Source organism: Babylonia areolata, chromosome 3 (assembly GCF_041734735.1).
Source record: "Babylonia areolata isolate BAREFJ2019XMU chromosome 3, ASM4173473v1, whole genome shotgun sequence".
Classification (NCBI taxonomy): domain Eukaryota; kingdom Metazoa; phylum Mollusca; class Gastropoda; order Neogastropoda; family Buccinidae; genus Babylonia; species Babylonia areolata.
The window spans coordinates 18,021,702-18,031,701 of NC_134878.1; the positions used below are offsets into that span (position 1 = coordinate 18,021,702).

Below are 10,000 nucleotides of genomic sequence, written 5' to 3' on the forward strand. Positions count from 1 at the left end.
AGAGAGGCGGGAGAAGGAGGTGGAGGGTAGGGCAAAGACAGAAAGACACAGGTATAGAGAAAGAGAGACCAAGATAAGGAGAGAAACAGCGAGTGAAAGAGTCGTACAGAGGAACGGACAGACACAGAGATAGAGACAGAGATTGAGAAACAGAGGGAATGATAAACTGAAAAAAGAGAGAGAGGGGTGAGAATGAGAGAGAGAGACAGTGTGTGTGTGTGTGTGTGTGTGTGTGTGTGTGTGTGTGTGTGTGTGTGTGTGTGTGTGTGAGAGAGAGAGAGAGAGAGAGAGAGAGAGAAATAGGAAGCGAGTAACCGAGAAAATGAAATACAATTAAAATTCTCGATTGACAATAGCCTCTCTGGCTTTTATGCCAGGGAAGATGAACAAATAACATAATATAACGTTGTATTAAAATGATTTTCATCTTACAGACCGAGGATATGTTGCGCTTGCAGAAATGTCTGCATCAAACGAACTTCTATTTGAGCAAAGTCCTAGAATTCTGGTTCCAAATCATGCAAAGTTGTCCCGGTGCCATTCATACGTCATTTCACTTATATTCTTCTCCAGCTGGAACATGTCCTGAAATGAGTGGCAAAGCATATCCTTCTCGTTCTCTGCTGTGTGTGCATTCCATTTGTTTATTTTCACGCTCACCAAATTTCTGCACCATATGTCAGGATAAGTTCTATTTGGGCATCGAACAGTTTCCAACATAGGCGTCAATGGAATTCAGTCTTCTCATTGTGCGAAGAATTTCAGTCACTCCTTCTCTACCCTTTCTGGATACTTCTGACCAGCCTGACAGTAAAGCTAATTCGGTAGTAAAAAGCATGCCCTGACATTTATATTTATTGGTCGTTTTTACCTCTTCATTCCCATACCACCATGTTTCGTGTCTGCAAGATGGTCCCTTTTACGGAAAACTGTATTCTACGCAGAGCAACCGAAATATATATACAGATGACAGATTACGAGAGAGAGAGAGAGAGAGAGAGAGAGAGAGAGAGAGAGAGAGAGAGAGAGAGAGAGAGAGAGAGAAGAGATTGAACAATTTCACGATTTACGATGTAACAAATAGCATTATCTCCGTCCGTGTCACCACTCTTCGTTACAGTGTGAGAGAAGACGTGCAAATAGAAACATAAAAGAGGGGGGAGGGTTAGATCTCCACCCCTTCCCGCCAATAATTAAGTCGTCCGAATTCGTCGCGTGCGCGGTTCATAAGCAATTCCTGAACCCAGACGAACTAGCGATCAAGTGCCAGATAAACAAGCATGTGCCGGAACGTGGTGAAATATTATCTGAGGAGACACTGTCCCAACGGCACGGTGTGGCGCTCTTTGATTTACTCTCCCTCGGATTAAAAACCCCGGGAGAGTTGGTGGTAGGCTGGAATTCATTCTGGTTTCTGCCGAAATAAACAGATCACATGTCCCTACAGCTCTTAGCGTTTCGTTCTATATCCTTAAGACTCTTGTTTCTACTCCTACTGTTGTGCTTTCGTTGGTCTGTATATCGCCCACAACGTTCTGTTTTTTACTAACCCGTATTTGAAATTTCCCACGCCGTCTCTTTTTTCTCACAATCATACATTCATACACTGTTGTACGGTCTGTTAACTCTCGATGTATCAGATTCTCACAGATCTGTGTTTTCGCTACCGTGTGTACTTGCGGGTCAATGTTTTACGGTTCTATTTTCACAACGTTCTTTTTCGGTTGCCTTCAGTATAGAAGATATTGTGTTTCCTGTGTACCTTTATGAACACAACCCTTTTCCCTTTATTCACTAAGCCGTTTGCTGTCATTACATATATCATCCCAAGCTCTCTTTTCTCATCGACCCATGTTCTCATGGCTCTGTGTTTTCATTCACCTATATTTCCAAAGCTCTTCCTTCTGATATAACCATATTTCCCAAACTCTGTATTCGAATATGCATATATTCAAAACATCCGCGTTCTCATATACCTACAATCCCAAAGCTAAGTGTTGGAGCATTTTCATTAATCTGTTGTACTCACAAAACTTGTGTTGTCATATACCTACACTCCCAAAGCTATTATTATTTTCATTACTACTACCTTTTTATATCATAATTATTATTTATTTATCTATTTATTTATTTATTTATTTATTTATGTAAGCTTATCTATCTTTTTTTTTTTCTCAAGGCCTGACTAAGCACGTTGGCTTACGCTGCTGGTCAGGCATCTGCTTGGCAGATGTGGTGTAGCGTATATGGATTTGTCCGAACGCAGTGACGCCTCCTTGAGCTACTGAAACTGAAAACTGAAACTACATTCCCAAAGGTATGTGTTCTCTGTACTGCTTTCTTCTCACTGCCTTGCAGTCCAACAGCTCCTTGTATTCATTGCCCTGAGCCACCACGTCTCCCTGTGTTCTGAATGCCCACAGTCGGACAGAATAACATGAGGTAACTGTATTCCCTTACACCGGCATGCCAACAAAATAATATCCCTTTGAGATGAATATCATGACCTCCTCGTCCTGAGAACTACATAGGTTCTCGTGAGCTTTGCCCCCACTGTGTCGCTTCTGACTGATCAAAGGCAAGAAGCCCCACACAAGCTTTCCCAGTGGGCCTTTTCCTTATTTTTTATTTTCCCCCTGAAACGTTTCATACCTGCTCTAACCATCGCTTTGCAACAATCACCACGAGCTGTGTAACTGTTTTAATCAAGCAAATAATCCCTTTTCCAAGCCGAATAGAGTGTATCATCAGTATGCGTTTTTCAGTAATTCAAGCTCGATCAATGTGAGCATTGGTTTCTATGAATAAGGTCGATCCCATCTACGCATCCCACTGACAGGAAACGGGAAACAAATAGCACTATGTCCCCTGTGCCACGAATTCCCTCCTTTCTATCATTCCGTCCTTATTTTTGTTTTGTTTTGTTTTGTTGCATCTGTCTCAGTCCACTCACTCGTCTGCACATATCTTTAGTTCATTCCACGTGTTCGTCTCTCTCTGGTCTTCATGACTGGGCATTTTTAGGACACTGCATTTGTGTTCTATCATAATCATGTCATTTTTTATCAGGCACAGTTTTTTTTAATCACCTGGTAGGAAATATGTCAAAGGGGACGAGGCTAGAGTTTAGCTGCCGTCATGGTATTGTGTTCTCTTTCTTTTCTTTTCCTGTTGTTTTTATCTTCTGTGAGAAATAGCACTGTTGAAACCGACAAGTCCTGGGTTTAGCTGCAGTTATGTGACCATACTTGTGCTTCATTGTCTCTGCCTTGGTTTCATGCTGATGTTGGTCACGGTTGTGTTTTCTGTGGTTTGTTGAAATGATGTAGCCCTGAGCAGCTGACCGCGATGTAAGCAACATTGAACTGAATTCATCACAGAGACTCTATCAGCTGAGAGACCCCTGGATCTGCATTTCTTGTAGCTGCGTCTGTTTCAGCACAGTGACTGTTTTGTGTTAGAATGTGTTAGAGTGTTACAAAAATCCACTTCGATAGGAAAACAAATAAAACACTGCAGGCAGGAAAATACAACAACAAAAAAAGTAAAAAGAAAAAAATAAGGAAAGAAAAAAAGGGTGGCGCTCTCAGTGTTGCGACGCGCTCTCCCTGGAGACAGCAGCCCGAATTTCACTCAGAGAAATCTGTTGTGACAAAAAAGAGTAATATAATAATACTTCTTTTTTCCCCCTTTTCTTTTCTTTGCATCTGTTTTGACTTTGCTTCGTGCCATGCACACCAGTGGTTTCTTTTTTTTCTCTCTCTCTCTCTTTTTTTCTAGAATGATTCATTGGTTGAAAAGGTGTCTGATCATAAATGACATAAATTAATCGCTAATCTGCAGGAAACTCGTAATCGGGCTGACCTTTCAATAGGAATGGATTTGCCGGGCTCGGGTGGACAGGTACTAAAAGCAGAGCTTCATGAATGATGTATGGTGCTGAGCACAGCACACAGGACCTGCTTTGTGGCCGTCCTAACTCTGCTTCACTGTTACCTCAACGCGGAGAGGTCGCTTACCGACATACGTGTGGCCCGAAGGTCATAAACTGGTCAGGTGTTTTTGTTTTATTTTGTTTGTATTTTTACTGAACTCCTCTCTCTCTCTCTCTCTCTTACAAGCGCGCGCACACACACACACACACACACACACACACACACACACACACACACACACACACACACACACACACTGACACGCACGCGTCTAAAAATATGAGGAAAGACGTAAAAAGAAAGAAAGAAAGCAACACACACACACACACACACACACGCGCGCGCGCGCGCACCTCATCCTCTCTCACTATTCTACATTTGAAAAAAACAAAAACAAAAAAACAGGAATTCATTTTTAAAGGAGCACAAAACGGACATGTGTGTGTGTGTGTGTGTGTGTGTGTGTGTGTGTGTGTGTGTGTGTGTGTGTGTGTGTGTGTGTGTGTGTCCATAAGCGCGTTCGTGCGAGTCTGCGAACATGCATGCATGGGCGCGTGCTGGCGTGTTTGTGTAAAAAAAAAAAAATCACTGAAGGTGTTGCGTATCTCGTCTAGTGCTGACAGACAGATAGACAAACAGACATGGTTCACTTATGAAATGGAGTCTTAATTTTTGTTCGAATGAACACCTCTATCACTGGTGGCAAGTGTCTTGGTTCTGATTCGGTTCAGTTAATACACTATGATGAGTAGTACAGACATTTGCAGCAAGGTAATACGCTCAGTTAGTTAGTTCCCTTATTTCCTGCTGAAAAAGTTTTGTTAATTAAGCCCCCACACCCCACACCCCAAGTCCCTCCACACATCCAATATGTCGATATGAGACGTCAAAATATGGCATACCGTTACATGTGAATAAAATGGAATAAAATCGAACTTCAAATTTCCTGAAATAAAGCAAAATACGACAACCTAATAGAATTATAAAACAGAATTATGATTAGAATTATAAAATAAAATAAAAATTTAAAGAAGCAAAATACGACAACCTAATAGAATTATAAAACAGAATAATGATTAGAATTATAATGATTAATTTCAGGAATACAGAAAAATAAGGAACATCGTCAACGGTTGCAAAATGGGCGAGCACGTTCAAGGGACACAGCCCTTAGTTTTGTTTTTATCCCATTTAATACTTCGGAGGTTTGTTCCCTTGAATCACTGGCTGGCTGACACATTCAACACAGAACAACACACACAGAGTTACACGCTTTGGTGACATACTGGACGCCCACACATTCACATGCACACGTCACCTATGACGGATTTTGGCGTTTACTTGCGCGCGCTCGCGCGTGTGTGTGTGTGTGTGCGCGCGCATTTAAACGCCAAAATCCGCTCGCACGAGCGCACGTACATGTACACAAACACACAAACTCATATGCACTCGTGCATAATAACACACCCTCTGTGTGTGTGTGTGTGTGTGTGTGTGTGTGTGTGTGTGTGTGTGTGTGTGTGTGTAATTGTGAGAGAAAGAGAGAGAGAAAGTGTGTGTGTATGTGTGTGTGAGAGAGGGAGAGAGTGTGTGTGTGTGTGTTTGTGTGTGTGTGTGTGTGCGCGCGCGCGAATGTGAGCATTCCTCGAATTTCTGTTACCCGAAACCTGAGACTTCTTTTATTTATGTATTCATTTATTATTTATTATTATTATTATTATTATTTATTTATTTATTTATTTGTTTATTTATTTATTTATTTATTTATTTATTTGTACGCTTATAGTTGACCATCAAGTTTTTGCGCCTTATACATATTATTAGTAGTAGTAGTAGTTCTTTTTGTGTATTTATCTATTATTTATTTACTTTTTTTCTGAAGGCCTGACTAAGCGCGTTGGGTTCCGCTGCTGGTCAGGCATCTGCTTGGCAGATGTGGTGTAGCGTATATGGATTTGTCCGAACGCAGTGACGCCTCCTTGAGCTACTGAAACTGAAACTGAAACTGAGACTTCTATTATCCCTGAAGTAGCAATATTTTTGACCTGCTTGTTTTGGCACTTCGAGCTCGGGTTGTTGGAGAACGTACACAGAATCAGTATGTTGATCTGTGATATATGATTTGACACGCAAAAGAATGTGTCCTGAGGTATTTACAAGCCGCCTTGTATGAAATGTGTGCGTGGGGAGGGGTGGTAGTAGCTGCGTTGGTGACTGTGGTGGTAGCTGTATTACGTGTATGGGTGAGGGGCGGACGGGAAAGAGGAGGGGGGTGGGCGATGTGTGTGTGTGTGTGTAACAGTGAGGTATCGATTTGTCAGTGTGTGTGTGTGTGTGTGTACGTGTGTGTGTGAGCGCGCGCGCACGCGCGTGCGTGCGTGCGGAGGAAGAGAAGTGAGAGAGAGGCACAGAGAGAGAGAGAGGCTCAGCAGAGACTGAGAGACAGTGATAGACAGACGGACAGACAAACAGGGTGTCAGAGACACCGACAACAAAATATCGAACGTGAACCCATATCAGCCGTTATCATCCCTTGTGAAAAGAATTAAAAACAAAAGAAAAAGTAGGATGAGGTAAAAATTTAATTTAAAAAGAGGGGTGGGGGGCGAGGGGGGGGGGGGGGGAGTAAATCGTTGAAACCAAAAACTCCACGACCACACCTCAGCGGCCGGAAAGTTGGCCGACAAGTTCTCAGCGTGCTATGTTTACGCCACCGTTGGCTCTTAGCGACCGAACATTCAGGTGCATACCCAGCCGTCACAGATTTTATGCCGTCAGCACGTTTCAACTCATAAAAGCCACTACACATATGAAACACACACGTAAACATACACTTGTCGAAAAGTCAACACATGTGTATGTATGTGTGCATGCAAGTGACACAATTCATGAGCCGGACGGATGTGGTAGCCTCCCAGTTACAATGCTGCCTGGGTGTTGGTGACCGTTTAACTTTTAAGTTGAGCGTGTTGAACGGCTGTCACAGTTTTGGATTTTATTGCGTGTGTTGGTATACCTGTGCCTCTATCGCCGTCTCACCTGTAAGTATTCATATATATATATATATATATATATATATATATATATATATATATATATATATATCACACTGTGTTTGCTGTCGAGTTTGGGGGTAAAGGGAGGGGAGCGGAGACAGAAATCCAGTGTTTGTTTAAGTGTTGTTGTTGTTTTTTTTACTCTACGGTCATGCTACGTTTGTATGATTGTTGCATTATTGTACACCAAGTCTGAAATGAATGCTGTACATGTGCGTTTGCATAACTGTGCGCACGCAAATGTGTGTTTGGTGGCAGAGTAAGGGTGTGTGGCTGGACTAGGAAGGTATCGACTGGACTTAATCCCTGAATGTTTCAACCCAAAATGGGTTTGTGTTCGGTTTATCACAGCTATGAGTTCAGTCATGCCTGTGTGCCTTTGGAGGGAAGTAAGTCCATAAATATGGCCCGTGTGTGTGTGTGTGTGTGTGTGTGTGTGGTGTGTGTGTGTGTGTGTGTGTGTGTGTGAATCCTTTTGTTTATCAAGTGTCAACATTTACACACACCAAACTCTCTCTCTCTCTCTCTCTCTCTCTCTCTCTCTCTCTCTCTCTCTCTCTCTCTCTCTCCCCAATGAATGAATTAGCCCTCTCTCTCTTTCTCAGTTTCTTGTTCGCCTGTAAATTGGATGTTATTACCTGTAACATCTGCATCAGCAAATTAATCACTTTTGCATATGTACAATGTGAAAGTTGTGCTTCTCTGTTCTCTTTATGTCCGCTATATGTTTCTCACTTCGGTCATGTCTCTGTATGTGCATAAGTGTGTGTGTGTGTGTGTGTGTGTGTGTGTGTGTGTTAGGAGTGTGTGCATGTGTATGGATATGAATGTGTGAATGCGTCCGTTTTATTACTTTTTACGATGTTAATGATGATGATGGTGATCATTCTTCGTTGTACTAGCAGTAGATGTAGCAGTGTTAACAAAATTATTATTGTTGTGTCGTTATCGTTAATGTTGTTATTGTTGTCACAAGGACAGATTGGAAGACTGGGCGATGCCTAAAATCTTTATCCATGAGTAATAAAGTTTTTGAATCTTGAATCTTGAATCTCAGGAGATGTAAAATTGAAAACTACTTTCACGCACGCACACACACACACACACACACACACACACACACACACACACACACACACACACACACACACACACACACACACCAATAACAGACACGCTCTGATAAACAGACCAATCGAAACAAATACTGGGCCATAGGAACACACACACACACACACACACACACACACACACACACACACAGACACACACACACACACACAGACACACACACACACACACATACACAGATCGTCACTACACGGCGGCGCCTATGACCCACATTCTGTGGGGTATTGATTCAATTTCAATTATTTGTAAAAGGATATGATAAAATAAAAAATATAATTGAAAATATTATGATAGACAAACATAGAAAAGAATATATTTCCCAATATGATTTTGACACGGACGCGACAAAGCCTTTTGCATTCAAGTCAGCACATTCGGACGGATCGATTGAAATCAGCGACCTCAGTTTTGCCTTTTGTTTGCATCCAGATAAGGAGCGCAAGTGACAGAACCAGACTTGGTTTTTCCTTCTACCCCCCCCCCCCCCCCGCCCCCACCCCCCCCCCCCACCCCACCCCCCACCCTCAAACAACTACCCAAGAAATGACACTGAGGAGCTAAAAACTTTTAGGCTACGTATCCATCCAAAGCCCACGTAAGTATGCACCAGCATCACAACCACCACCACCACTACCACCCGCACACGCGCGCGAACATGTACACACATGTACACACTGACGAAAGGAGACAGAGAGACAGCGACAGGCAGACAAAGCAGTCTGAAAACCAGTGACTGGAGAGAGAGAGACAGACAGAGACAGAGACAGACAGAGAGACACAGAGAGAGACAGAGAGCGACACAGACACGCAGATGGGGTGAAGGAGGCAGTGTGTGTGTGTGTTTTTCGACGCTCATATGGGCCATCAATAATTCTGTGCTCGGCAAAAATATATGCCGCAACGGGCTGAAAGACAAGTGCAGTTTCATCCACTCTATGGTGGGTAGTGACGTTCGTGTTTCCGTTCTGCCCCTCCTTACTGACACAAAAAGAGGCCTTTGTTCACAGTGAAGTTCCACAACACTGATCATTATGTGCAAAAAGAAAATTGTAACACAACAGTATCTGAGAGAGACAGACAGACAGAGAAACAGAGACATACAGAGAAAGAGACAAGAGACAGCGACAGACAGACAGACAGACAGACTAGCAGACAGAAAGAATGTGTCCATGAGCAGAGATCCGGACTAAAGTTATGCTGCATCAGTCTCCTGCGTGTGTGTAACAAAAACTTAACAGTTAAACAAGCAGTTAAGAGACACGTTCGTTCACACTGAAAACCAGATTCTAAAAACAAAACAAAACAAATCACAGCCATATCCGCTTGTTCGCCTTCAGCTGTCTATGCAGTAGATGGCCCATGTGTGTGAATACAGTTCGAATATCATCCAGTACTGAAACAGTCATCACCGCCACATCGTTTGATTGTTTTGTTCTTGTTGTTGTTGTTGTTTTTAAATGCAGTACACACTTTACCTTGTGGCACCAGTGCTTATTGTCTATTCCTTGTTTGTGTATGGGAGGAACACACACACACACACACACACACACACACACACGGAACACTCTCATCGTCTAATATCACTGATAGTGAAAAGACGCTAAACTAAAGAACGAACGAACAAACGGTACACGGTACACTCTCTTTGCTCCAAAACGGATCTTTTGAAAAACACGCAGTCAAAGTTGAACGACCCAACATGCTCTGTGGAAAGGTTTCAGGTGTCCTCTTATCCACTCCGACCTACTTGACAAGCAGCCAGATATGTTGGTTTCCCTTGGTGCAGAGAATAACACTACTAATTATACTCTACCCGCTACCCTCTTCCAAAAAGATAAGGAGGGCGCTGTTAAAATGCCAACCCATCACCGAGAGGTA

The 10,000-nt window shown here is 42.7% G+C and overlaps 2 protein-coding genes across 2 annotated transcripts in view; one reads left to right on the forward strand and one right to left on the reverse strand.

Annotated features, from left to right (window-relative positions):
• LOC143279794 (phosphatidylinositol 3-kinase regulatory subunit alpha-like) overlaps positions 1 to 10,000 on the reverse strand; it is a 91,044-nt gene that overhangs the window by 63,292 nt on the left and 17,752 nt on the right. The window lies entirely within an intron of this gene.
• LOC143280482 (membrane progestin receptor alpha-B-like) overlaps positions 6,673 to 10,000 on the forward strand; it is a 7,004-nt gene continuing 3,676 nt past the window's right edge. The window contains exon 1 of the mRNA XM_076585141.1: positions 6,673 to 6,976. The gene's annotated coding sequence lies outside the window, so the exon portion shown is untranslated. The remainder of the gene's footprint in view (positions 6,977 to 10,000) is intronic.